The sequence below is a fragment of the Sebastes fasciatus genome, chromosome 18 (genome assembly GCF_043250625.1).
Source record: "Sebastes fasciatus isolate fSebFas1 chromosome 18, fSebFas1.pri, whole genome shotgun sequence".
Lineage (NCBI taxonomy): Eukaryota > Metazoa > Chordata > Actinopteri > Perciformes > Sebastidae > Sebastes > Sebastes fasciatus.
Genome location: NC_133812.1, coordinates 25,561,956 through 25,587,231, shown reverse-complemented (window position 1 = coordinate 25,587,231; position 25,276 = coordinate 25,561,956). Strand labels below are relative to the sequence as shown.

The window sequence follows — 25,276 nt, the reverse complement described above, 5'->3', positions numbered from 1 at the left end:
AAAAGATGTACCTGATAGTCCCTGTGTGGTTTCTGCTCGACATATTTCTATAAATGGTGGACAGCTCGGAGACGCCTTAAACGCAGATCCATTTAGCTCCGAAGGAAGATTTGTGGGCCGAGCTACTGTTTAAAGTTGTCAGAATAAAAGTCTCTATTTTGAGACGGGAGTGCCCACAATGGGTGAAATATTTTGAGGGGGATACAGTTTGTCCTGGCATACGACATGCAGCTTTGTGGATATATCTATAGCTAACCACAGGACTTTAATGTGTGCATCACATATCTATCTCAATCAACTTTATTTTTACATCAGCAGCCTCATATATTGTGTGGCTGGCTTTAATCCTGACATTCAAACGGCCTTGAAAGTCCTCCAAGCTTCATGAATCATAAAGTAAACTAAATTTGCTGAGATATGTTTGTATGTTTTGCAGCCGTTTACAGTCTGCTGCATTATTGTCAGTCTAAACCTTAAAGGGCGGGTCTATTCTTTTGGGGATTTTGAGGTTTTTATATAATTCTGTAGCTTCCCAGTGTATGTTTTCAAAACATTACATCCAGATTTTGGTCAAAGTGTGCATGTTTTAGCATCAAAATGCTATTTTTTCCCTTCAAGCCCTTCTAAAATCTTTTTCCAACGTGACCTGACGTAGGTTTCCGCAGGACGCTGCTACCTTATGGTCAGGGTCAGCACGCTCCCAGTTTGGAGAAGCAGATGTGATGGAAGCTAAGCTATGTACTGCTGTGTGGACGCCACATTAGTTTGGATCCGAAAGTCACACAACAACACAAACTAACTATCCGATCGATGCAGCGGTAGACCAGCAACTCCTTGATCTGCGAGGTAAAATTAATGTTTTTGTGAATGGAGTCTGGTGGTTTTGAAGACAGAGATGTAACAGCTTCAGTTCCCCGTCGGAAAGGGCTTTCTGATGGCGAGGTAGAGCGGTGAAAATATTCTAAATATAGAGTACACTTAAACTGATATTGATTTTTATTAATATGCTTTTCTGCTGCTGCTGTCCACAACCACTTCACCTCGACATCAGACATCCCTTTCCAACAGGGAACTGAAGCCGTTATATCACTCTCTTCAAAGCCACCAGACTACATTCACAAAAGCAGTGATTTTACCTCGCAGAATGTGGGAGTACAACCCCACTTCAAGATATCCGAACTAACCCTTTCAGTTATTTCCAAACTTAGCAAAGCTAACTTTGACTCAGCTAATTCTAGCGTTCACATTATTCATAACCTTATTGATTAGCTTATGGGGCCTTCAAATGAAACTCGTGAGCTCATGTTTACAACACGGGAAGTCCTGTACACAATAAGCTTGGTGTTCAAGTGGTGAAGTCGTGAGAACACAACTTAACTCGCTAAGCAACGGCAATATTAACGTTACTGTCGCCGTCTAGAAGCCACAGAGGCTAACGATTTAGCAAGCGCTAACGTAATGCAGGAAATGCAAAGGCATGATGACTATATCAACATTTTCCTCAGACCTATTATAAAATTCAGAAGAAAAATAATATACGACTAAAATTACAATATGTTCACTTATTATGCACCGAAAAATGAACATCCAAGGTGTATGATAGAATGTGTGTGTTATTAGAAATCCGTAAGTGTGGCAGCAAACGCTTCAGGGTGTCGGGTCAGGACACTATTTAGTGCTCAGGTGTGATTTTAGATGAATAAGAGATGCAGTCCAAGTGTATGGTAATGGCTGTTTATATCAGCAGATAAAGTAAACAAACAATGGTTTCTGTGTGGTCTGTAACAACAAAAACACAACAGTACAGAGTGATTAGAATTACTAGTGTATAAACATTAGCAACAAAAAGTGAGCCTAAAATACCACAGGCATTTTACAAAGAAAAAGGCTTAAATACAGATTTACTAATTATTATTATGCCAGTCTAATATAAATACATTAAACATAACACAACTCACATTTTGCATGGACGCACACGAAAAAAGGAATGTCCAAAAGTCCAACTGTCCTCTCCTTAACTGTGTTTTACTCTGCCGTGCTGTATTGGGGAGCCTGTTCAGTGCAGGCACACTGGTGACACATGCCCAGCGCATGATCGGGCACAGGTGATTGGAGGAGGAGACATTCACACTGGTGACACATGTACAGCGCATGCTCACGAACAGGAGATAATGGGAGAAGGCAGGCGCAGAGGCATGGCCTTTTTTACAGCCGCCCACAAATTTGGTGTGCAAATTTGTCATGAGGGATGCCTCTACTATGTCTAAACAGAATCATGAGGTAGGGAGGGCAGTCTGATGAGCCGTACCACTGGGCGTGTGTAGGTGCGGTCCTTCACTTGGACGACCGCAGTCCTCACTCGGCCATCTGCTCCAGGTATGACGGTCTTCACTGTTCCCACTTGCCACAGAGCTCTTGGAGTCTGCTGGTCCACGATGAGAACTATAGTTCCGATGGTGATGTCCTCCTTTTCTGTATTCCACTTCTGCCGTGCTTGCAACGTAGGCAGGTAGTGCTGTATGAAGTGCCTCCAGAAATGGTCGGCCAATACTTGAGTGTGTCTCCACCTTTTGCGACTAAGCAGTTCCGTTTCTGGGTAGACTACTTGTGGCAGGGAGGAGTCTGGCCGCCCCATCAGCAAGGAGTTGGGTGTGACAGGATCCGGGTCTGCGATGTCTGTTGAAACATAGCCCAAAGGCCTGGAGTTGAGGATGCTCTCAACCTCGATCAAGACGGTCCTCAACACCTCCTCTGACACAGTCTGAGCTCCTAATGTGGTGCGGAGGGCTGTCTTCACAGATCGAACCTCTCTTTCCCAAGATCCACCAAAGTGAGGAGCGTTGGGTGGATTGAAGCGGAACCTGATCTGTTCTGCAGCCAGCTGGTCTCGGAGGGCAGGTTCCAGGGCTTTGAACGACTCATGCAGTTCTCTACACCCTCCTTTGAAATTGGTGCCTTGATCCGATAAGAGCTCGAAAGGCTTTCCCTTACGAGCGATGAAGCGTCGGAGCGACATCAGAAATGAATCGGAATCCATATTAGCCAGCAGGTCTAGGTGGACTGCCCGGGTGGTAAGACACTTATACAGGATGCCCCACCTCTTCTCAGTTCGTCGTCCCACTTTTACGAGCATAGGGCCGAAGCAGTCCATCCCGGTAGAATAGAAGGCAGGTCGGAAGAGCCTCAAACTTGAGGGGGGCAGATCTGCCATTCTTGGAACTTGTGGTTGACCTCTCCACTTCCTGCACTCAGGACAGTTATGTTGATGCCTCCTAACTGCTTCTCTACCTCTCAATATCCAGTACTTTCTGCGCAGCTCGGCGAAGACACGTTCAGCTCCAGGGTGATGCAACTGACTGTCACAGTGCTGGATCAGGAGCTTCGTGACTGGGTGAGAGGGGGCAAGAAGTACCGGGTGCAGAGCTTCCTGGCTCAGGTTGTCACACCTGCGGAGTCTGCATCCTACTCTGACCAGGTCAGACGACGCATCATACTCAGGAGCGAGGGTAAGCAATCTGCTGCTTGCCGGGATGGCCTTTCCTGATTTGATTAGCACAAACTCATCAGGAAAACTCTCCATCTGAGCATGTCTCAGGAGAGCCAACTCTGCTTTGCGGAAGTCATCGGCAGCAGGCTGAGTAGTGCTGTGAGCCGCCCCATGTAGCGACTGCGTGGTAGCTTTTAGGAGTTCCTGGTAAGTGCTGAATTGTTGGACGTCAGGTATTGCTGGACTGGTTGCTCCTGTAAGCAGGCCACAGAACACCATTTTCCTGAGCTCTCCTACTTCTTCTGTAGGTTCTCCCTCTGGTGCCTTTGGCCAGCGGTTGGCTGGCAGCTGCAGAAAGGGTGGCCCTTGACTCCAGCGATTCTGTCCAGCGAGCTGAGCCAGTGTTTTTCCTCTTGTAATATCATCAGCGGGATTTGTCGCTGAGTCGATATAGTGCCAGGCTGCAGGGTCAGACAGCTCTTGTATCTCTGCAACTCTGGTTCCCACAAATACCTTATACCGGCATGAATCTGACTGAAGCCAGTTAAGTACTGTGGTCGAATCTGTCCAGTACACCACCTCCTGGATTTCAAGAGTGAGCTCTCTCTTCAGGACCGAAGACAACTGTGCTCCTGTCAGGGCTCCGCACAGTTCAAGTCTTGGGATTGAGAGTTGCTTCTTAGGTGAGACTCTTGATCTCGCAGCCAAGAAGGCTACATGAACTTGTCCGTCGTCCTCTTCAGTGCGCAGGTATGCTACGGACCCATACGCACGCTCAGAGGCGTCACAGAACACGTGAATGCTCCGACTGCTGCTGCTGCAGTCCCGGCTGAGGTCGTTGTAGCATCTTGATAGCGTTATCTGTGTTAGCTGGGGAAGTTCACTTTCCCACACCTGCCAGGCTTGAAGCAGGTCTTCTGGTAGGTGGGGATCATCCCATCCTCTTTTCTTGTCCCAGAGACGTTGCACGATGACCTTAGCTCTCGTGGTGTATGGGTTAATGAACCCGAGAGGGTCGTACTGCTGGGCAAGCAGTCGGTAGATGTTGCGCATGGTAGGCTCTGGACTTCCACTCTGGTGGTGCTTGTATCGCAGTGTATCAGACTTGCACTGCCATATAAGTCCGAGAGTGCGCTCTTGGGGGTCAGTCACCTCCTGGGTGAACCAGAGTTCGCTGCTCTCTGACCGAGACTCCCTTGGAAGGTGGCCAATGACTGTGGGCACGTTGCTGGCCCATTGCCGCAGTTCAAATCCACCCTCCATGAGGAGGGATTGCAGTCGATCCACCAACTTCTTTGCTTGCTCTTCAGAGGGGAGGCTTTGCAAACAGTTATCAACATAGAAACAGCGTTCTATTGACAGACGGGCATCTTCTCCTGGCTCTGTGTGCTTCTGAACATGAGCTTGTAGGGCAAAGGTGGCGCAACACGGGCTGCATGTAGTCCCAAAAGGGAGCACCTGCCACTCATAAATAGTGGGTTCCTCATCTACCTTCATGTCGCGCCACAGGAAACGGAGGAATGTTCTGTCTTCTTCCAGCAGGCGGACCTGGTGGAACATCCCTTTAATGTCACTGCTGATGGCAATTGGGTGTTCCCTGAATCGAAGGAGGACTCCTAAAAGGCTAGCTCCAAGTGTGGGCCCAGGCAGAAGTTGGTCATTCAAGTTCTGGCCCTTGAACGTGAAGGAGCAATTGAACACTATCCTGTCTTTCCCATTGTGGTGCACCATGTGGTGCGGGATGAACCACGAATGGCTGCTCTTTTTAGCCTCTGTAGGTGACATGGGTGTGACATAGCCAGCGTCGAGCAACTTGTGGATCTCTTTGGAGTAGGCCGCTGCTTTCTCCGGTTCTCTGGCTAGTCGTCTTTCTGTCCCACGTAGCTGAGTCATCACTGCCTCCTTTTGTGCATGGAGTAAGGGAAGATTTCCCTTCCACAGAAGTGGGGTGGCATACCGTCTTACTCCCTGCACCTCCACCATAGTCGTCTTCTCCTCAAGCCTTCGGACTGCCTCTGCATCTTGCTTCGACCTGGTGATTAGCCGCTCACTCCGATATGGCAGGGTATCCAGTTGCCACAGCTTTTCCACATGGCTGAAGAGCTCGGCTTCTGGAGAGGTACAGGAAGTGAAAAGACACTGCTGCGGAGTTAGGCGGTGGCGCAGGAATCTTGATGGGCCTTGTAGAGTCCACCCGAGTCTGGTGTGCACGGCCGCAGGTCCACCAGGAGGGCCCAGGCGTACCAGTTCCACTGGAGTGATCAGATGTGGGTAATCCGACCCGATGAGCAGTAGTGGCTGGGCCTCCTTGATGCTTGGCAGCGGTAGGTCCTTGAGGTGACGGTACTTCTCCTGCAGAGCTTGGACTGGGTATGTATGGCGGGCGAGGCCAAGTTCTTTTGCTGTGAAAGCTCTGTGGATCTGGAAGGACTTGCCAGGCTGTAATGCAGAAGCTACGGAGAACGACACTGTGGCTCCATGGATGGTGCGAACCTCCTGCCGGACAGTGCGGAGTGCCAAATCTTCAGCTTCCCCGTGAAGGCCTAAGCGATCAGCAGCTTCATGCAGCAGTATGGTGCGCTCTGAACCATCATCTAGTATAGCGTAAGTCTCCAGTACTTTGTCGCCATTCTGGAGGATGACACGACTCAACTTGAGAAGTACCTGGCTGCTGCTTGTTGGCCGATCTAGGTACAGCGTCTCTGAGATGGAACTTATCAAACAGGTGCTTTCTTCAGTCGCTTTGGGTTTACCAGTTGCTGCAGCATATTGGCTGGTATTGACCTCATGAAGAACCTCAAGGTGCTTTCTTTCACACTGTTTGCACTTGGCCTTGAGGGAACACTTCGCTGCTTGATGCTCACGGCCGCATCTCCAGCACCTCTTGTTTGCCTTTATCCATTCTGTCTTCTGCTCCTTTGACAACAGTTTGAAGTTGCTGCACTGATTCAGGTAGTGCTGCAGAGAGTCGCAGAATGGGCAGTACTTCTTTGGTTTCTCCTCTCTTGCCTCCCCTGCAGATACAGTCACTACTTTCTCTGATTTCTCCTTCTGTTCACTACCATGGAGAATAGTAGTGGTCCTTTGCGACTTGTACTCAGGACGCTGGTCTCTGCGTGGAGCTTGCTTCTCTTGACCTGAGTCGCTACAGTACTGGCTTCCATCCACCTGTACACGCACCTCATACTCAAGCCATTCAGCCAGATCAAGCAGTGTTGGAATAGGAGTGTGGATGGGGTTCACAAATCTCTGAAAGTTGGCTCTTAGGTCATGTGGTAACTTAGCTAAGAGGCGAGATACATGTGAACCACACCGCAACTCAGTCCAGCCCTGGCCTCCCAACTGGTGCAACATGCCCACTAGTGCCCGGACTTGTAGGGCAAATGACTTGAAGGCTCTGATGTCACCACTTTTGATGTTGGGTCCATCCATCAGATTGGAGATCCGCTTCAAGGCAAGTTGTTGAGGTTGACCGTACATCTCAGTGAGTGCTCTCATGGTATCACTGAATGGGAATAGGCCGTTGCTGTATGAATCAGCAATGAGCAGTGCTTCTTCACACTTAAGGTGGTCTGTCAGTATCTGGAACTTAAAGCGCTCTGGAGCATCAGGTGGGAGAATGTTGTCCAACGCCAGTTTCAATCTTGCGAACTCACGTGGGTCCTCGTGTACAAAGTCGGGGATTGTCGGCTTAGGTCCACAATAGGTCTCCACCGGTGGGTGTCTGCCGTGTGGGGTTTGAGCTTGAGGCCGCTCAGCTCGACGCAGGTGATAATCTGGATACCGGCGGAGATCATCTGGGTAACGGTCATCCCATTGTCTGTACTGATCATCAGGACTATAGTAGCCATAATCAGGACGATAGCGATCCTCAGGGCGGCTTCTACGATCAGGTGAATGATATCTGCCATCTTGCCAATAGTAGCGATCATCATGATGGGCTCTCAGACTAGGCTGTCGATAAGGTTCAGCAGGCTGACGATGGTGGTCGCCATGGCGACGATAAGTCTCATTGTGAAGAGGGCGGGCCCTGTCATTAAGCTGACTGTATGAAGCATCATATGGAAAGCGAGAGCCGTCATCAGGCTGACTGTAGGAGGCCCCTTGTTGAGGGTGGTATCTATCATCACGTGGGTGGAGGCTGTCATCATGGCGACGAGAGGCGTCATCAGGCCGGGATCGATACCTGCCATCGGGCGCACTGAATGTAGCACCATGAAGGTGGCGGTAGCTGTTGGCTGGCTGATGTTGAACAGCGTCAGGTGGAGGACAGCCCTCATCATCTTGTTGGTGCTGCTGTGACTGTTCCACTGCACTTGAGCTTTGAGGCAGAGGGGACTTTCTACCTTCTGGTGTTAGCAGAAGGGGGTCTTTGTAGCTAGGGGATGATTCACCTGAAGTTGCTGGTGAATGTGCTGCATGTTGACTGGACAACCCTGCTCCCTTTAAACTGTCACTGAGCTCCTTAATCGGGTCACGTTGGCTGCCTTGTGGGTGTGAAGACTCATCACTGAGTGGCACCTGCGGAGCACCTTCACGTTGACGTGGGTCTTGATGACCACTAAATGGCGTCAGCTTACTAGTGGGCGCAGGTGTGTATGACGTCTCATACTCATGGCGTCTGGGCCGAGACATGACGTATGGTGAAGCTAGTACAGGAGAGCTGGAAATCTTGTCTGTAAGACGTTGCACATCTTGTCGCAGTTGGTCATTTTCCTCTCTAATGCTACGAATATATCTTCGGACATCAGCGGAATCAGCCTGACTGGTCTGCTCATCAACAGGCATGCGGTGCCTAATAGGGTATCTGACCTCATAGTCCTGAAGATATGATGGCAGATGGCTGTGTCGCTGTGGCCGTCGGTGGTCCACATCTCGTTGTGGGTCTCTTTCATCTGGCCTGAACATCCTGGGCTGAAGCGGTTGCTTGTAATCCGGCTCGAAGGACCAAAAATTGTATGATAGAATGTGTGTGTTATTAGAAATCCGTAAGTGTGGCAGCAAACGCTTCAGGGTGTCGGGTCAGGACACTATTTAGTGCTCAGGTGTGATTTTAGATGAATAAGAGATGCAGTCCAAGTGTATGGTAATGGCTGTTTATATCAGCAGATAAAATAAACAAACAATGGTTTCTGTGTGGTCTGTAACAACAAAAACACAACAGTACAGAGTGATTAGAATTACTAGTGTATAAACATTAGCAACAAAAAGTGAGCCTAAAATACCACAGGCATTTTACAAAGAAAAAGGCTTAAATACAGATTTACTAATTATTATTATGCCAGTCTAATATAAATACATTAAACATAACACAACTCACATTTTGCATGGACGCACACGAAAAAAGGAATGTCCAAAAGTCCAACTGTCCTCTCCTTAACTGTGTTTTACTCTGCCGTGCTGTATTGGGGAGCCTGTTCAGTGCAGGCACACTGGTGACACATGCCCAGCGCATGATCGGGCACAGGTGATTGGAGGAGGAGACATTCACACTGGTGACACATGTACAGCGCATGCTCACGAACAGGAGATAATGGGAGAAGGCAGGCGCAGAGGCATGGCCTTTTTTACACAAGGCCTCCGCCATTTCTGACAACGTCAACAAACACGTCACAACTCGTGAACCTCGGAGCTTTCAGAAACTTTCCACGAGGTTGTGAATACCACAAGAGGGGGGCGTTCATATGGACTCTTCTCGTGAACACGGTAAACACGATCCCATTTGAAGGCACCATTTCTTTGGTAACCTACGTCACTGCTTTTTGGAACGGCTGAGTGGGCGTTTCCAGATGCAGATGGACCCGTCCTTTAAAGAAAATGCACTGTAAAATAAACATTCTAACAGCTTCCCCCGACCTCGCTGTTAAACCTCATGTGTCTGCGTTATATTGAGTTGAGAGGGTAATACTCTGTGTGTCTCCTCTGCTTTAAGGTGAAGGGCAAAGGGTGTTAGTTGCCAGTTCTCACCACAGCTTCCTTTCTTAAGTAGCTCTGATGCTGCAATAACACAAACGTGCCAAAAACAAGGCGATACTTTCAAATTGTCCAGACCTTTTTAAAAACTTGAATGCCTGAATCTCAATGGACTACATCACGCGTGTGTTTTGCAAGTGACAAGCATAATTACACGGATAACTAGACGGATAAGCAGACAATGAGCAGACCTCATTGTGAATTAGAGAGAAAAGAGAGAGACCCGTCGGCCCTTCTTAAACCACAGGTATGATTTATAGAGCAGGGCTGGTCGCCTGCGTAAAATTAATAATAGGAAATGCGAGGGTAGTCCGGCGACTTGTCCAAGATATACTTTCCCCGGCTCTCTCCAGACCCCTGGAAAACCTGGGTGGCCTGCAACCGGGCTTCCTCTGGTTTCTGATGTTAATGTCATTGCTTTTGCTGGTTATGACAGGAGCTTCACCACAAAAGCCGCGTGGTTTGGGTCAGACTAAAAAGGGGACAAGCTGTGATAGCAGGATGCACAAACGGTACAGTTGGTACATCGGGGTGTTTTTGGTCCCACGGTGGAGTTTGTTGCCACAGAGAGAGAGAGAGAGAGGGGAGGAATGAAGAGGAGGATTTCTCAAATGCGATTGTTTTTAAGTACTTCACTTTTCCAGAAATCAGAAACCACACGGTGTATTATGGTTAGTGGATGTTTTGAATTACTTCAGCTACTTAATGGTTCCTCCTTACCCAACCCACAGAATTGTTTCATAGTGGTTTTAAAACTTTGCTTAAGTCATTGAGTTGGATGTTGAGTAATCTGCTTTCTAAACCTATACCTTTCACACTGAAGCACGTAGGTTGTTCACTTTATGTGCATTTAATGTAACGTAAGGGTAAATTAAGTATTATTACTGTTATAAGGTAAAGACCACCTTAAATTTGGGGTAAATTGAAAAGAGAGTCTTTGTTTGTAGCTTGATGGAAATGTCGTTTTTTTATGTTTCCGGTGGAGTTTTTAAACTGTAAAGTGAAGAGAGGTCACAGGGTGTTTAATTTTCATTGAAATGAAAATGTGAAACTCAGTGTGTACATATATTTTTACAAGGGTCATAAATAAGTTTAAATTAAGCTCCGAATATTTTTGCTCTCCTTACAAAAAGTGCAGTGTGTCCTTAAAGTCCTGGCTGTCAGAGTAAGTGAGAACAGCCCTGCCGGTGTTGCTAACTCCGCTCAAGTTGGCACCATTTTGAGAATCCCCCTGTTTTCTGAAATAACAGAGGATCTAAGGCCCATTACTTTATATACAGAGTATTGTAAAGAGGTAAGTGGGAGGCGGGTGGAACATTTTGTAAATCTTGTGTCACCAAAACCGCCGCAAGCAGGATGAATGCGTTTACTTCGCCAACAGGATATCCCCTCAGACTCGCTCACTGCGCCGCTGATGAGGATAACAGAGGGGGCATTATTTTTGCTCAACAGCTCGGGAAGGTGATAAAGGGTTCCCAGATCCTCTCGCAGGGGTGCAGCGGCACACACGCATCCATTCACGTTGACGCAACATTTCATCTGCCCGACAACTGGATTTAACCCTTAAAACAGAGGTCATGGCCAACCTGACTGGGGTCAGGAGGAGGAAAGGATTTCTAAACACACCGCTGCACAGACACATCCTATGTCCTTATAAACAATGTCTTCATTATAGCATCATTTGGCATATATGTTTAATGATGTAGTAGAAATGGGTCTGCATTTTCCATTTGCACTGTGGTCATCATTACCGGCCTCGTGGCTGGTATTGTTTTCACCTTATGAGTTTGTGTGTGTGTGCGTCATCATGGCAAAATGTGGTCCTGGAGACACCTACTGTAGCAGGAACTACCACAGAGGCGGCTCTGAGCACTTTGCCAGGTGTTTATATGTCTGTTTGTGGATATTTGCAAGATGCAGTCACAGAACTTGGTGCGATCCCATCTCAAGATGGTCTCTAGTTTGTCCTATTTATAGCCTAAAGTGCAATGCTTATGAATAGCTATTTATTGATATAATAGGCCTATACAACTTGATAACTTTTAATTACTTCCAATGCAGCACGACTACAAACCAAGTATACCTTTCTGTAGACCTATAAAGCAAGAAAACTTAATTATACTTTTCTTAAGTATATCTCTCTATCAAAGATTAAGTACAAGTAGGACTATAAGCCAAGTATACTTAGGCTTTTCTGTATACTTGTCAAGAGTATACTAATATCCCACTTGAATAAACTTCGATTGTATGGTGTGTAGAGTATAGCCTACATGGCTTAATACGTGTTGTGTTTGTTCACAACTTTGTTGAATTCACAATTAGTTCAACTTCATTGAACTAATTTGCAAAGCTAGTGATGAAATGCAAATTAACGTACAACCATACAAATAAACATTAAATAAATAAAATAAATTCTTACAATTGAACTAATAGAGCTTAATTCAAAGCCAGATAAACAGACAAAAAGACAGACATAAGCAAAATAATGAAGAACAAAGAATGTTTCCATATAGGCCTATTTAAGACAAGGTGAACATTTAATTATATATTTTTTTGGCAAAACTATATAAAAAAAAAATAAAAAAATATTTTAGCCAGCCTATTTAAAATACATAAAAATGTCACATTATTTAGAAAAATGTTAAAGCAATCAGGTGTACAGTTGACAGCCACAGCCAGTAAATGAACGAAGAAGAAGAAGAAGGCTACTGATTGGCTAGGGGGCTGGAGAGAGCAGAGCAGATGAGCAGGTGAACAGGTGTGTGAGGGATGGACCATCAAACATGGCAACCTGTGTGCTGAGGAAAACATGTTGAGGAGGACTGGCCATGCTGTTATAACCGTCTGTATTTGTTGTTTTAAGTTACTATTTAGTTTCCTAGTTAAGCTGACAACAGAGCTAACGCTACGCCAGTTTGTTCCCGGGGATATCTTGTGTTTGTAGCCGAAAAACAGGAGACCAACGGGCGGATCGACGGGTTGCACCTCCGGCCGGCTCCAGGGACGACGAGACGTCACGTCTCTCCTCCGTTGCTAAGCAGCTGTTACTCAGCAACCAGCTGTTTCCAGCCTCAAGGGACTGACAGAAACTACCTGTGAGTAACCCCACTTTCATCACTATTTAAAAGTTTGTTTTGTTAATAGTTAAAGTGTTAACACAAGTGTATGTTGTTATTGTTGAAGATATATTACTGATTGAGATAGTGGAGTGTTCATTTGTAGGCTATAATGTGTATTAGCCATGAGTTTAAAACAAACTGTGCACCACATATTCACACACTGTGTTGTGTGAGACATTTTCAGTGTATATTAGTAAAGACCTTGTTGGCATAGAACCTGAGAGAGTGAAAACTGTGTATTTTTCCCCTTTGATGTATTGCTGCTTTTGAGTTTTTGTTTGTTCATGAGCCTGCCAGGAGCAACAGGGTGAATTAGCCTAATGTGGGACATGTTTTTTGCATTTCAGACTTCTGGAATATATTGCGATATTATTCCACACCTAGTACCATTCTGAAATCCCCAGGATGTGTTCTAATCAAACCAAAAAAGCTGCAAAAAATTTGCACTTCACCTTAAAGGTCCCATATCGTGCTCATTTTCAGGTTCATACTTGTATTTTATGTTTCTACTAGAACATGTTTACATGCTGTAATCTTCAAAAAAACCTTTATTTTCCTCATACTGTCTGCCTGAATATTCCTGTATTTACCCTCTGTCTGAAACGCTCCGTTTTAGTGCATTTCAACGGAATGCAACGGAATTGCAACGGAATTGCGTTGCTAGGCAACAGCTTGGGTCCATGTTTACTTCCTGTCAGCTGATGATATTCACATACACTGCAACAGGAAATAAACTGGGACACATTTAGAATGTTTATGTTTAAAACCGTGTAAATATTTTATATTTGTGACATCAAAAATGCACAGAAATCCTAACGGCTTGTTTCAAACACACAATTACTGAATACGGGCTGTGTGTATTTCTCCATATATTGAGCATTTTGATAGTTTAACAGCATTTATATAGCACTTAAACCTGCTTTATAATATAAAAGACATGAAAATCTCACTTTTTACAATATGGGACCTTTTAAATATCTTAAATAATGCATTAGAAGACTAAAAACCTGTAACTAACCATTGTTATTGCACAATCCATGCCGTCCCTCTTTTCAAAACCATATTTCTTAAAGTTGGACAATGGAAAATTTGATTGAAATAACATATATAGAGTATATTTTAAATCATGTATATACACAGTAAGAGAGATTTTACTTTCCCAGCCCACAGTTTGTTACCAAGCAGTGAAAACACAAAGTCAGAAGCAATGTAGATATTATTATTATTATGATTATGATTAGGTTGTTAGTAAAGAAACTGAAGGTGCTGCTGTTCATAAGGCCAGTAGGAGCAGGAAGTGAGCCTCTCTCTGTCGTGTCAGTGTGGGCTGTGAAAGTCTGAACATTTTCAAACTGTCTCAGCACCAATGACAACAAGACAAACTCTATTGTCTCTTGTCTCTTGGTGATTAAAATGAATGATTCCTGTTTTGACTAGGAGCCCCGTTTTACTTCCCTTCTATCCACTAACAAGTGCAAATACTTTCACTGTGAGGAGCAGCTCTCAGTCTCGATCAGTGCTGGATGCATACACATTCACACTACCAGCACTTCCCCATGCTTTTATTCTTTGTTTTGGCTTCTGTATGGACTATGACATTTTGTGTTTTTGCGGTTACAGCATTTTGGTATAGGTTGATGGATTTTTGTGGTCAACAGCAAAAAAAGTCACATTTATGTTTTGTCAGACACTTTTTTCATAAGACATGTTGCAGATCTACACATTCTTGGTCTATGCTAGGTTAGTAAGCAACTAAATGTGTTTCTTAACATGCAAGTACGCATTTTACGTTGCATGCATGCATTGTAGAGCTACTTGAAAGTATAGCCGCTATAAGATTCAGATTCGGGTTTAGGTTTGATTATTTTAATATGCAATTTATTAAGACATATCTCTTTTTCTTTCGCTGACTGTGCCAATAGTTTGAATCCATCCATGTCATGAGTTACAAGTAGATAAGTAGCACCGAGTGGGAAGGGCGAAAGAGATGTCAGGGTTCAACGTTAATGTTTTGGGTCAGAAATCTAATTGCCTGAAGTAAATTTTTACTTGCCCCTATACAAATTGTTTTATTTTATTAGCGGTTATCAAATAACAACAAAAAACAAAGTTAATTGTGATGTTTAATCTTTATTTAAGTAAATTAATCTGGAGTTTTGCCCACATCCTCTAAAGCCGACCAACTAAACAACTATTTCCAGGATAATTGAAATGCTCGCTTGAGCTTGAGCTCATAAAATTTGTCTTTACCCGCTGCCATTTTCTCGCGAGTAGGTGCAACTCTCAACAGAGATGATAAGGAAGCTAGATGCTCACTCCTTAGCTACTTCCATCATCAGCCCTGGAAAATACAATGTGTTTAGTTATTTTTAGTTTGTAGATTAGCCTGATGTGGCATTTTACTTGCCCCGGTCAAGCGGGCAGTGCTTATTGTTGAGCCCTGTAGAGTAGCCAATGTGTTGCATTAGCCTGGTGAGCTAATGGTCAATAAAAGATGGTCAGGTTTGGGTCTGAAATGTTTGCAGTATCTGGTTCGGCCGGGTCTTAAAAGCACGCATACGGGCCTAGTAGTCTCAATTTTAGGCCCACACAGAACCCTTTAGCTGTTGTAAGCACATATCAGTTTCTATGCAGCACTAACCTGAAGTTGTAGAATTCAGGTCGAGGTTTACTCCAGAAACAAGATAGCTTAGATAACTTTGTTTGAAAGGTCTCTATTCAGTTGTCTTCTAAGCATTAGGCTAACTTCTTTCCGATGAGTCCACATGTCTCCTTAATGTGTCTATCTTTAAAATCATACTTTGCTTCCACAGTGCAAACAACAGCGTGACTGTGCAGGCCCAATAAATCACACTGAATCTCTTCAGTGAACATTTAAACCGGTGCACTTTCTACATTTTCAACATAACTGTGGAAACTTCAGCACTGATTTACTAAACGTTCAATAATGAGGCCTCTCCATCATTGCCATAACTCCCATGACTTGTTGAAGGGAGCTGCTCTCAATTATAGGGAAGGTGGTAGAACATAACGCTTCCTTTATAGCTCTGAAATCATTTCACAGGCTCTGGTAGCGCTGGCATAATTTTAAAAAGCTCGGGTCTGAGGTAGCCCATTAAAAATACTCATAAACATTAATTTTGCCAGTGGGATGTGAGATTGTGTTACCCTCTTGGCAGAAATGCGTATGAAATATGTGGTTTTGCATTGGCTAAAATAGTTCCCAGTCCTCGCTTCCTTTGAAAAGTGTATAATCTAGACTGTTTGTCAACTCGGTCTGAAGAAATTGGGCGCAACCCACTCACCATGTGCCTTGTCATGATGGTGATGGCGGTCGTGTCAACATAAAACCCTGCAAATCTGAGGGAGGTTACCAAGCCAGAGAAATGTGCTGACTGATTAGTGCAGCACATTTCATATGTAGTAAGGCCAGAACATAAATAAAACTGGAGTGATGAGGGGCGGAAAGTTACTGCGACGTCTACAGCACGATGACCTGTTCAAATATGGTTTTCAACCATTATTGTTTTAGGGTAAGAACTTTCTTACAATGGAAACTCATAATGAAAATATCCTTCTGTTCCTCACAATAATCTAATTTGTGCTTGTAAAAACACTTAAAGCAAACAATGCAACACAGCTGTACAGTTTCTTTTAAATAAAACTGCAGAGATAACAACTCTTAAATAGACACATGTATTTGATTGTCTGAAAAACAGCAGTAGCAGCTGCTTTCACAACGTCCTTGTCAACTGAAAATGATATCGGCAGATTGGATACGTCACTCGTTACTGATTAGTTAGGGCAAAACAAAACATAATATGCCCCGCTACCATTAAGAAATTTGCTAATATGAACATGACGTCAGGCTGGATGAATGAAGTGAAATGAAATGGCAATTCAGTCAGATTAAAGGTGCATAATGTTGCATTTAAACATCAGTAAGTTGTTACCAATATTAACACACCAATACACAAATCAGGGGCCTGAAAAGTGAATCCAATTGACTTGCATTCTCTCTAACAGCCAGCAGGGGGCGACTCCTCTGGTTGCAAAAAGAAGTCTGATTGTATAGAAGTCTATGAGAAAATGATCCTACTTCTCACTTGATTTATTACCTCAGTAAACATTGTAAACATGAGTTTATGGTCTCAATCGCTGGTTTCAAGTCTTCTTCAATACAGCATGATGTTCATTTAGTAAATTATGGTCCCATTTAGAGTCAAATAGACCATAAAGCAGGGGATGCTTTAGGGCGTGGCTACCTTGTGATTGACAGGTCGCTACCACGGCGTTGTCCGGTCTGGGAGTTGTCCGTGTTTTCGTCTTACAACTTTAACCCTTTCACAGTGTGTTTTCAGTTCTTGAAAGTTAATCGTAACATGTTGGTCGCCTAAAGATGTCTTACTCAGCGTTCGGTTGTACTTAGCTCCACCCTCTTGTGTCATTTCTGGTTGCAAAAAAACAAGATGGCAACGTCCAAAAACAAAGATACCGACGGCCAAAATACCGAACTTGAGGCTTCAAAACCCTAGTCCACAAACCAAAGGGTGACGTCATGTTTGGTCGCCTAAATGTCCGATTCACCGTCCAGTCGTACTTAGCTCCACCCTCTCATGTCACTACTGCTAAAGACTAGAAGCAAAGAGATGAAGCTCTGGTGCCATTTTGGCCTGAAAACGCTTTTTATGTTTAGAATATTTTATTGTTCAACACAGGCCATATAGATTTAATATGACGATAAAATATAATTCATTTTGATTTACTTTTTTTACGGCACTTTTTAGGTGGACGTTTTACTGAAGTCTGGTAGTTGCTTTCAGTCCAACATGGCAGAAGCATAGCTTTGCTGCTGGGCGCTGATGTCACAATGGAACGAACAATTGACTTTCACTTCTTGGCGATATACGTTCTTTGCTACTGGTTCCAAAAAACTAAGATGGCGACGGCCAAAATGCCGAACTCAAGGCTTCAAAGTGGCAGTCCACAAACCAATGGGTGACGTCACGGTGACTACGTCCACTTCTTATATATGGTCTATGAATAGATGTCATGAATTGCTTTACACAAAACATTAAAGGTTTCAAAGTTTGTCATAACATTGTATGCTGAAACAAATTAAATGCAGATGGACAAAAGTTTTTGTCAATAAGTTTATTTTTATAGCTAAAAACAAAGATGAGACAAACGCATACAAACCAACACTAGTTAGGTTCAGCAGGGTCATGCAGCAACATATTCTTTGGGGCTTATGGGTAATGCAGTCTTAGTTTTGACAACCAGCAACACCAGCAGCAACATCTGTTTACTCTAATAGCACCAATGGATCATGATAAATTTGACAGACATGTTTAAACACTGCAATGTTGTGTTTCCAGCATTTCACCGCAATCTTAAAATACACTTCAGTAATTTGAATTTCAGGTGCTGTGATCATGCGGAGAGCGGGTCAGAATGATGTGAGGAGTCGGATATATGAGCAGTTCTGTGGTAGAAGGGGCTTGGCTTCCTGGCACACACTAAGGTACACCCTATTGATGCTCAGCCAGCAGCCCGACCTACACCGGGTCAAATTTATGGGTAGACGTTTAGCTCGTCTCTGCCACTCTGTAGGGCAGAAAGAATAATATGGTGCCTCGAGCCCGGTGATGTTTCCAGCCTGGCTGCACATCACAGACCTGCTGAGAGTCAACTGAGAATGTCAAAAACACTCTGTCACTCTCCTCTTCAAAGTTAGCGTGTGGTCTGTAGCCTCGTTTTATCATTAGGCTTTGCTCACAGTTTGGTTTTAAGACCTGAGTTTTGAACTTGGTTGCCATGGGGCGACATCATCTGCTCAAACCAGCAAAGAATATTTCCATATGTAGAATCATAATTATCAATATCTTAACTTCTCTTGGTTATTTACCTTGATCTTTCTTTGTTAGTCTTTGGCAACCTGTAATGCTGATGATAATAAAACAGGAAACAGTCACAATGTGTCATTGTCAGAAAGAGGAAGTAAAGATGCTGTGGTATCAATATAGTTTTCTGCAGAATTTATGAGTTACTCGTCACCAAAATGACCGTAAGAGCAATCCTCCGCATCACCGACACAGGAAGGCACATTGTATTTAAACAAACATTTTAAAATACTGACACACATCATTACTAACTTCTCAGCATGTTATATATCACACCTCCACCCCTCCACCTCTCCAGCAGGCACACTATTTTTTTTATTTAGTATGAAATTACATATAGTGTAAAAATGGGGAAGTAACGTTTTTTATTTTCCTGTTACATGAACCCTGGAACACGCTACCTTCCAGCTGCTCCAGCGGCTCAACCCCTAAAGTAGTTTCACTTCTCTCTGGCTCAATTTTTCGTTTAAGTTGCAAAATACCTAGTAAGCTCGTTGGTACAATCACTCTCTCCCAAACCACATGTTACTACGACTGCAGGACTTCAAGTCACGTCGAGAGTATCCGGCTTACTCACTTGCAAAGAACTTAACTTGTTACTGTACTTAAACCGAACTACTGTTTATTCTGAGTCCCACCACATAATTACAATTACCTGTAATACCTAAAGTGGAAATCCTCAATTATCTGTAATGCTGTAAGTGGAAATCTCTTTTTGCTAACCACTTACTGGTACTGCTGTCGTGTTTTTCCACTGTACTTCCCAGAGTGAACTGTGTCTGGATTTTTCCTCAGACTTTCTGCTGATGAAGTTTGAACTTGAAGTGGTATTGTTTGTTCATCCATGGTGGATGTTGCTGCTCAGACTGACTAATGCTGCATTTCCTTTTAACCATCCCACCCTTGAGTCAGTGTGCTTCAAGCAAAATGCTTGTGATATCATCTTGGGAGGAGTGTTGGGGGGTTATGTCACACACTTTTGATGTCGCACAACTTGTAACTTTCAAAAACCAACAACAGGAGAGACTTTTGTTGTTTTGTCCTGATGTCTTAATAATTATCACATCTCGCTCTTGTCCTCGACAGCCAGTGGGCTACCGCCAGGGTCTGAGAAGTGAAGCCAATGCAGAAGTGCCTTAAACTTGCATTCTCTCTAACAGCCAGCAGGGGGCGACTCCTCTGGTTGCAAAAAGAAGTCTGATTGTATAGAAGTCTATGAGAAAATGAGTCTACTTCTCACTTGATTTATTACCTCAGTAAACATTGTAAACATGAGTTTATGGTCTCAATCGCTAGTTTCAAGTCTTCTTCAATACAGCATGATGTTCTTTTGGTAAATTATGGTCCCATTTAGAGTCAAATAGACCATAAAGCAGGGGATGCTTTAGGGCGGGGCTACCTTGTGATTGACACGGCGTTGTCTGGTCTGGGAGTTGTCCACATTACCCTTTCACAGTGTGTTTTCAGTTCATGAAATATATATATATAAAAAATTATTATTATATTATATAAATAAGTCATTAAAAATGTCTCATTCAGCGTTCGGTTGTACTTAGCTCCACTCTCTTGTGTCACTTGTGGTTGCAAACAACCAAGATGACGACGGACAAAATGCCGAACTTGAGGCTTCACAACGGCAGTCCACAAACCAATGGATGACGTCACGGTGACTACATCCACTTCTTATATACAGTCTAAGGCGACAGCAGGCTTTTAGCCCCGCCTAACCCAACACTTTTGCCTTTAGATGTGGTCGGACGTCACTTAATATGGACTTGAAGGCATACCCCTGCCTAAAGACAGCCTTTGGGTTGACACAACAAGGGTGCAGAAACAGAGAGCTCCAGCAAATAATAAAGGGTCGTCCTGTAACACCACATTTATCACAACGTAGGATGAAATGGTTGTTGCCATAATTGTGAAGTCCTTCCTTGTAGTGTTATAAACTGCTGTGCAGTGTTTTGGTATCTGATAAGTCTTTGAACTGATGGATCTGTCACCCGAACGGAGCCTCCTGGATTCTATTTCATTGTCTCAACACGCCTCCACCAACGCAGCCACGCTGTTTTCCGTTTAAATGCTTAGCAACCTTTAATTTCACCTGTAGCAAAAAAAAAAACAATGATACTGGCCTTTAAGTATCTCCCATACACTCATTCATGATGTGTGATAACCACACTCTCAAAAGTAACCGAATATTACTTTCACACTGACAAACACAGCTAAGTTTAGTTTTCAACATGAAGCAGCACATGAAGTTAAGTTTGATTCATGCTTGGTCACTCGACACATGACCGTCGTCTCTCAACAATAGATATTGTGTTGCACAACGCCCTGCTTTTGTACTTTGGCAACAGTAAGTAGATTGACAAATAGATGATTAGCAGGAGTGATCACACACACACACACACACACGCACACAACTCCTATTAGCCTCTTCTGCCAAGTGCGTGCGTTTGGGGGTGGTTAAGGTGTCCGTGCTGGGAAGGTAGGTAAGAACAGAGGGCTTTGGAAACTTCTACAGAGTCCAAGCAGCACATTTGTCAATGTCACAGAGAAAGTACTAATTTGTAGCACAGCTGTTTCCCTCTATGATGTGTTGAAACACTTTATCAGAAGAATTGGGCCGGACCAGCTTGTGTCTCCAGCTCATAATAATGCCCCATTCACAAGTTGGTAACCGGCCTGTCCGGGCCTCCCATAGCAGCCTCTGTGAAGTAGCAGTAAACCTCAGCTGCTCTAATTTGTAAACTAGGCGAGAGTAAAAGTGTGTGTGGCACTGGATACGGTGGCGGTGGTGGTGGTGGCGGTGGTGGTGGCGGCGGCGGCGGCAGTGGTGGGCAGGGGAGGGGGGCAAGAAACACCATATGTTCCTGATTGACGATGATTGAATCAAGTGCAGTAGCGGAGAGAAAAGGGTTTTCCAGCCAGTGAGAAATGTGTGTGCACTGAGGCGTTTGACGGAGGGACGGGGAGATCTCACTGGAGCTTAAACAACCAGGACAAATCGATTAGTGATGACCCATTACTCCAAAGAGTGTGTGGAAAAGTGCTCCTACATTTTCAACTGCACTATTGCTTTCCTGGAAAATACTATTGACACGGAAATACATAAATTCAACCATGCATGACTGTGTCTCAGCTTTTTATTGTGAAGGAAGAGTCATTTTTATATTGGTGTCATAAAAATATGACTAAAAAAACAGCTTCTGGGGAGAAAGTCTGATCCTCTCCCCGATGTAAAGGCTACAGAAAGATGACATTTGGGTGAAAAAACTCAGCCTTGAAGTTCCCCAAAACGCTGGCCTGTGACATTATGGCCTCTAGTGGTACACTGGCGATTGACACAGACAGCTCAATCATTTCCTTATAGGCGTGTGCTGCCAGGTCCAGCTGGCTTTGACATTAACACCAGGCTCTGACTGACAGAGGCCCTGGCCTTGGGCTGGGCTCCCGGGGCCTCCACAGTACATTCAGCTCTCCTTTTAGCCTGTTGATTTACTGTCCCCGGTGGCCGCTCGTTGATCCATTTCCCCTCTCAGTTTGCTCACAGGGCACCCCGAAAACCGTCCTCCAGCAATATATTTGCTTTATGATTTCCTGAGGAGCCAATGAAGAAAAACAAGCCCCCGCTCACTGCACCTGTTCCAGTTAATGTGCAGCGGGCCGGTCGGCCTCCTCTGGTCTCGGCGACTGGGGAATCGCAGAGGGCCGCGGTGTCACAAGCTCCATGTGGATCTTCCATTTCCCCCCCAACCGGCCCAGTCGGGACCGAGCGGCGTGGGGAGCAGAGAGAGGGGGGGGGGTAGATGGCGTATTATATGTGTGTCAGTTTAACACACGCAGGTCAAATGGGGCCCACATAGAGTCTTGCTGCGTGTGCATTATTAACATGTGTGTGGGTGTTTATGTAGCGCAGCGCCCAACATGGAGCTGACATTAATAAGGGAAAGTGATGGGAACTTGCTTACATCATTTTGGACGAGATGCAGATGTGACTGAGTGGAAGGTCTTAGCCATCTTCCATTTTGCACGATGATGTGACCGACATGGTATTTATTTAAATATTCCAAAATAGAAAAAAAAATAACAATAAAAATCGTCAGATTTATATTCGCCCGCAAGTGAGTTTCTTACGATAAAAACCTCAGCCTCGTGATCCAAGTTAAAATGACGAATAACATGGAAATATGTTTTGGAAATGCAGGAGTAGAAGGAGTAGAGTGATTCTAGAGGTAGTAAACCAGAGGCGCCACGATATATTATCACGATTATCAACATGGGAGTAACACGTGTGTAAATAGTTATTACTGGAAATCAATTAACAACACAAAACAATGACAGATATTGTCCAGAAACCCTCACAGGTACTGCATTTAGCATAGAAAATATGCTCAAATCATAACATGGTAATCTGCAGCCCAACAGGCAACAACAGCTGTCAGTGTGTCAGTGTGCTGACTTGACTATGATTTGCCCCAAACTGCATGTGATTATTATAAAGTGGGCATGTCTGTAAAGGGGAGACTCGTGGGTACCCATAGAACCCATTTACATTCACATATCTGGAGGTCAGAGGTCAAGGGACCCCTTTGAAAATGGCCTTGCCAGGTTTTTCCTCGCAAAAATGTAGTGTAAGTTTTGGAGCGTTATTTAACCTCATCGTGACACGCTAGTATGACATGGTCTAGCTTTAAATCTGAGCCCGCTACAACCTCAAAATTACAAATTTGCTTTAATGCGTTATTATCCTGTTAACTTTGACAGCCCAAATCACGATACTTAAGTCACGATACAATAAGCGGTAAGATATATTGCGATTTATTACCTTTTTTCAACTGCAAATTATGCAGTTTGTCAAAATCTGTTTTATCTAATAAGATACAGTTTTCACTCTGTTCATCTAAGAGTTTTCTTTCACATATCTGGAGGTCAGAGGTCAAGAAAAACCCTATAAAAATGTCCATGCCAGTTTTTCCTCGCCAAAATTTAGCCTAACTTTGGAGTGTTATTTAGCGGTCTTCCCAACGGGCTAACATGACATGGTTGGTACCAATCTATTCCTTAGGTTCTAGATTCATATAATACCAATACATAGATAGTATAATAGTATAGTATAATATACAGTGCTCCAGGGATGACCAGGAAGTTAGCATCGTCTGGGTTCCCTCGACCAAAAGCCAGTTGTATTTTTCCATTGGGTTGTGTATTTTTTGCAGAAAATAAGCTCTGTGGTAAACACACATTTATGATACTTACACGTTTTGTTCAGCAAGATAATCTTCACAAATGAACACCACCTTTATGATTTTAGAAGTGTAAATGCAATCGCCAGATGAACTACACCACGAGCAATAAACTGCCGTAGGATTGTTAAGAGGTTAATAGTTTATATCATAAAAGATTGCTGCTTGACGTCCGTGTATCAATACAGAGTAAAATAAAACAAAATATCGCGATACTTTGCTGTATAGATTTTTTTTCCCGACCTTTAGTAGCGTCTGAAGACAGCAGGGCGAGCGGCTACGAAGCCCGAGGCCTGCTGGGTGACATTCAATGATTCGGGGACACTGTGTCCAGTTTCCAGCGGAGAGCAGGCTCTTATTTGACAACCAGTTCCTGTTTTTTCAGCCATGCATGTTTCCTCAAGTGTTTATGGACGCTTGAGCTATTTAGTGACCCCTCTTTGACCTTTGTGACTGTCTAAACTCCTCGGTGGATATACACTGTCAGTAATCCCAAGTCAAAACGTGATATATCTAATACAGTTTTTTACTCATATTATCTTAAGTGGAAGACCAGGCAGAAATCCCCCTGGTCTGAAAATGTGATCCGTTTATTTCACAGTCTGATATTTCCATTCATAAAAAAAAAGTCCAATAAATTGCCAGAAAATCAAAACTCATAATTCACGCAAATTCCTTTTTTATTATTAAAGGTCAGGTCTTTCTTTTTTTCGCCTTCACTGCCATTATTAGCTGACAAGCGAGAAGATTTGGTTTGACAATTATGAGGCTCACGTCTGTGTAATTGCGTTCCGCAGAGTGGGAACAGGCCCTCACTTCCTCGCAGTAAGCCTCTGAACATGGTAGATATCACCGATAGTCCATCTGAAAGCTGCCAACTGCCTCGCTGGCCCAGTTCTTCCTGTTTCCTTGGAAGTGGCCCAGTGGTGAAGTGGCCCAGTGGCTTTTAGGTCAAGAAGAGAGGTGAACAGAATTATGAGAGGAAGCATGCATGTGGCAGAGTCTGCTTTTCTCAGTCATGTGTGTTTAAGTAGTAACCTGACAGAGTAAATGTATTCCAGGGTGCTTTTCCCTCCTCCCCTCCCCTCCCCATCTTAACTCAAGTCGTCTTCCTGATGGCAGATGCATTGGAGCTCACCCTTGCGTGTAGTTGCTGAGTGTGTGTGAGTCCTTGTGCTTTTCCTTATGTTGTTTTTTCCCCCCTCCTTTTTTTTTTCTCCGGGCTTAAACAGTGTGTTAACCACCAGATCCCATCGCTATCAATCTTAATGGTGGTGGGTCAATGTAAACGCATACATGTGTAGGCTCTTTCTGCAAAGCCGCAGTTTAAGAATAATTCCTCCTCCGAAAAAAAAAAAAGATGGAGGGAAAATATTCTGGCCCCATTAACAAAATAAGTGCTCAGAAAACACCCCAGTCGGCCCAGAGTGATAGCTACTTCCTCAGCTTTTCCACTTCATTGATGGTTATGTGAGTTAAAACAACGAGCTTAATGGAGACTCCGGGCCCTCGGGGGGCTAATCATAGCCACGTGACTTCCTCCGGGGC

At 44.1% G+C, this 25,276-nt stretch overlaps 1 protein-coding gene and 1 long non-coding RNA gene across 7 annotated transcripts in view; one reads left to right on the top strand and one right to left on the bottom strand.

Annotated features, from left to right (window-relative positions):
* The window catches only part of enpp1 (ectonucleotide pyrophosphatase/phosphodiesterase 1), a 260,930-nt gene that overhangs the window by 169,339 nt on the left and 66,315 nt on the right, over nt 1–25,276 (bottom strand). The window lies entirely within an intron of this gene.
* Nucleotides 12,040–25,276, top strand: part of LOC141755936 (uncharacterized) — a 117,592-nt gene continuing 104,355 nt past the window's right edge. For 2 of the 6 annotated variants that reach the window (XR_012591370.1, XR_012591371.1), the window contains exon 1: nt 12,054–12,555. This is a non-coding gene — a long non-coding RNA (uncharacterized LOC141755936). Of the gene's footprint in view, nt 12,556–25,276 lie in introns of all 6 variants that reach the window. The other 4 variants (XR_012591374.1, XR_012591373.1, XR_012591372.1 and 1 more) reach the window with 4 other exon arrangements.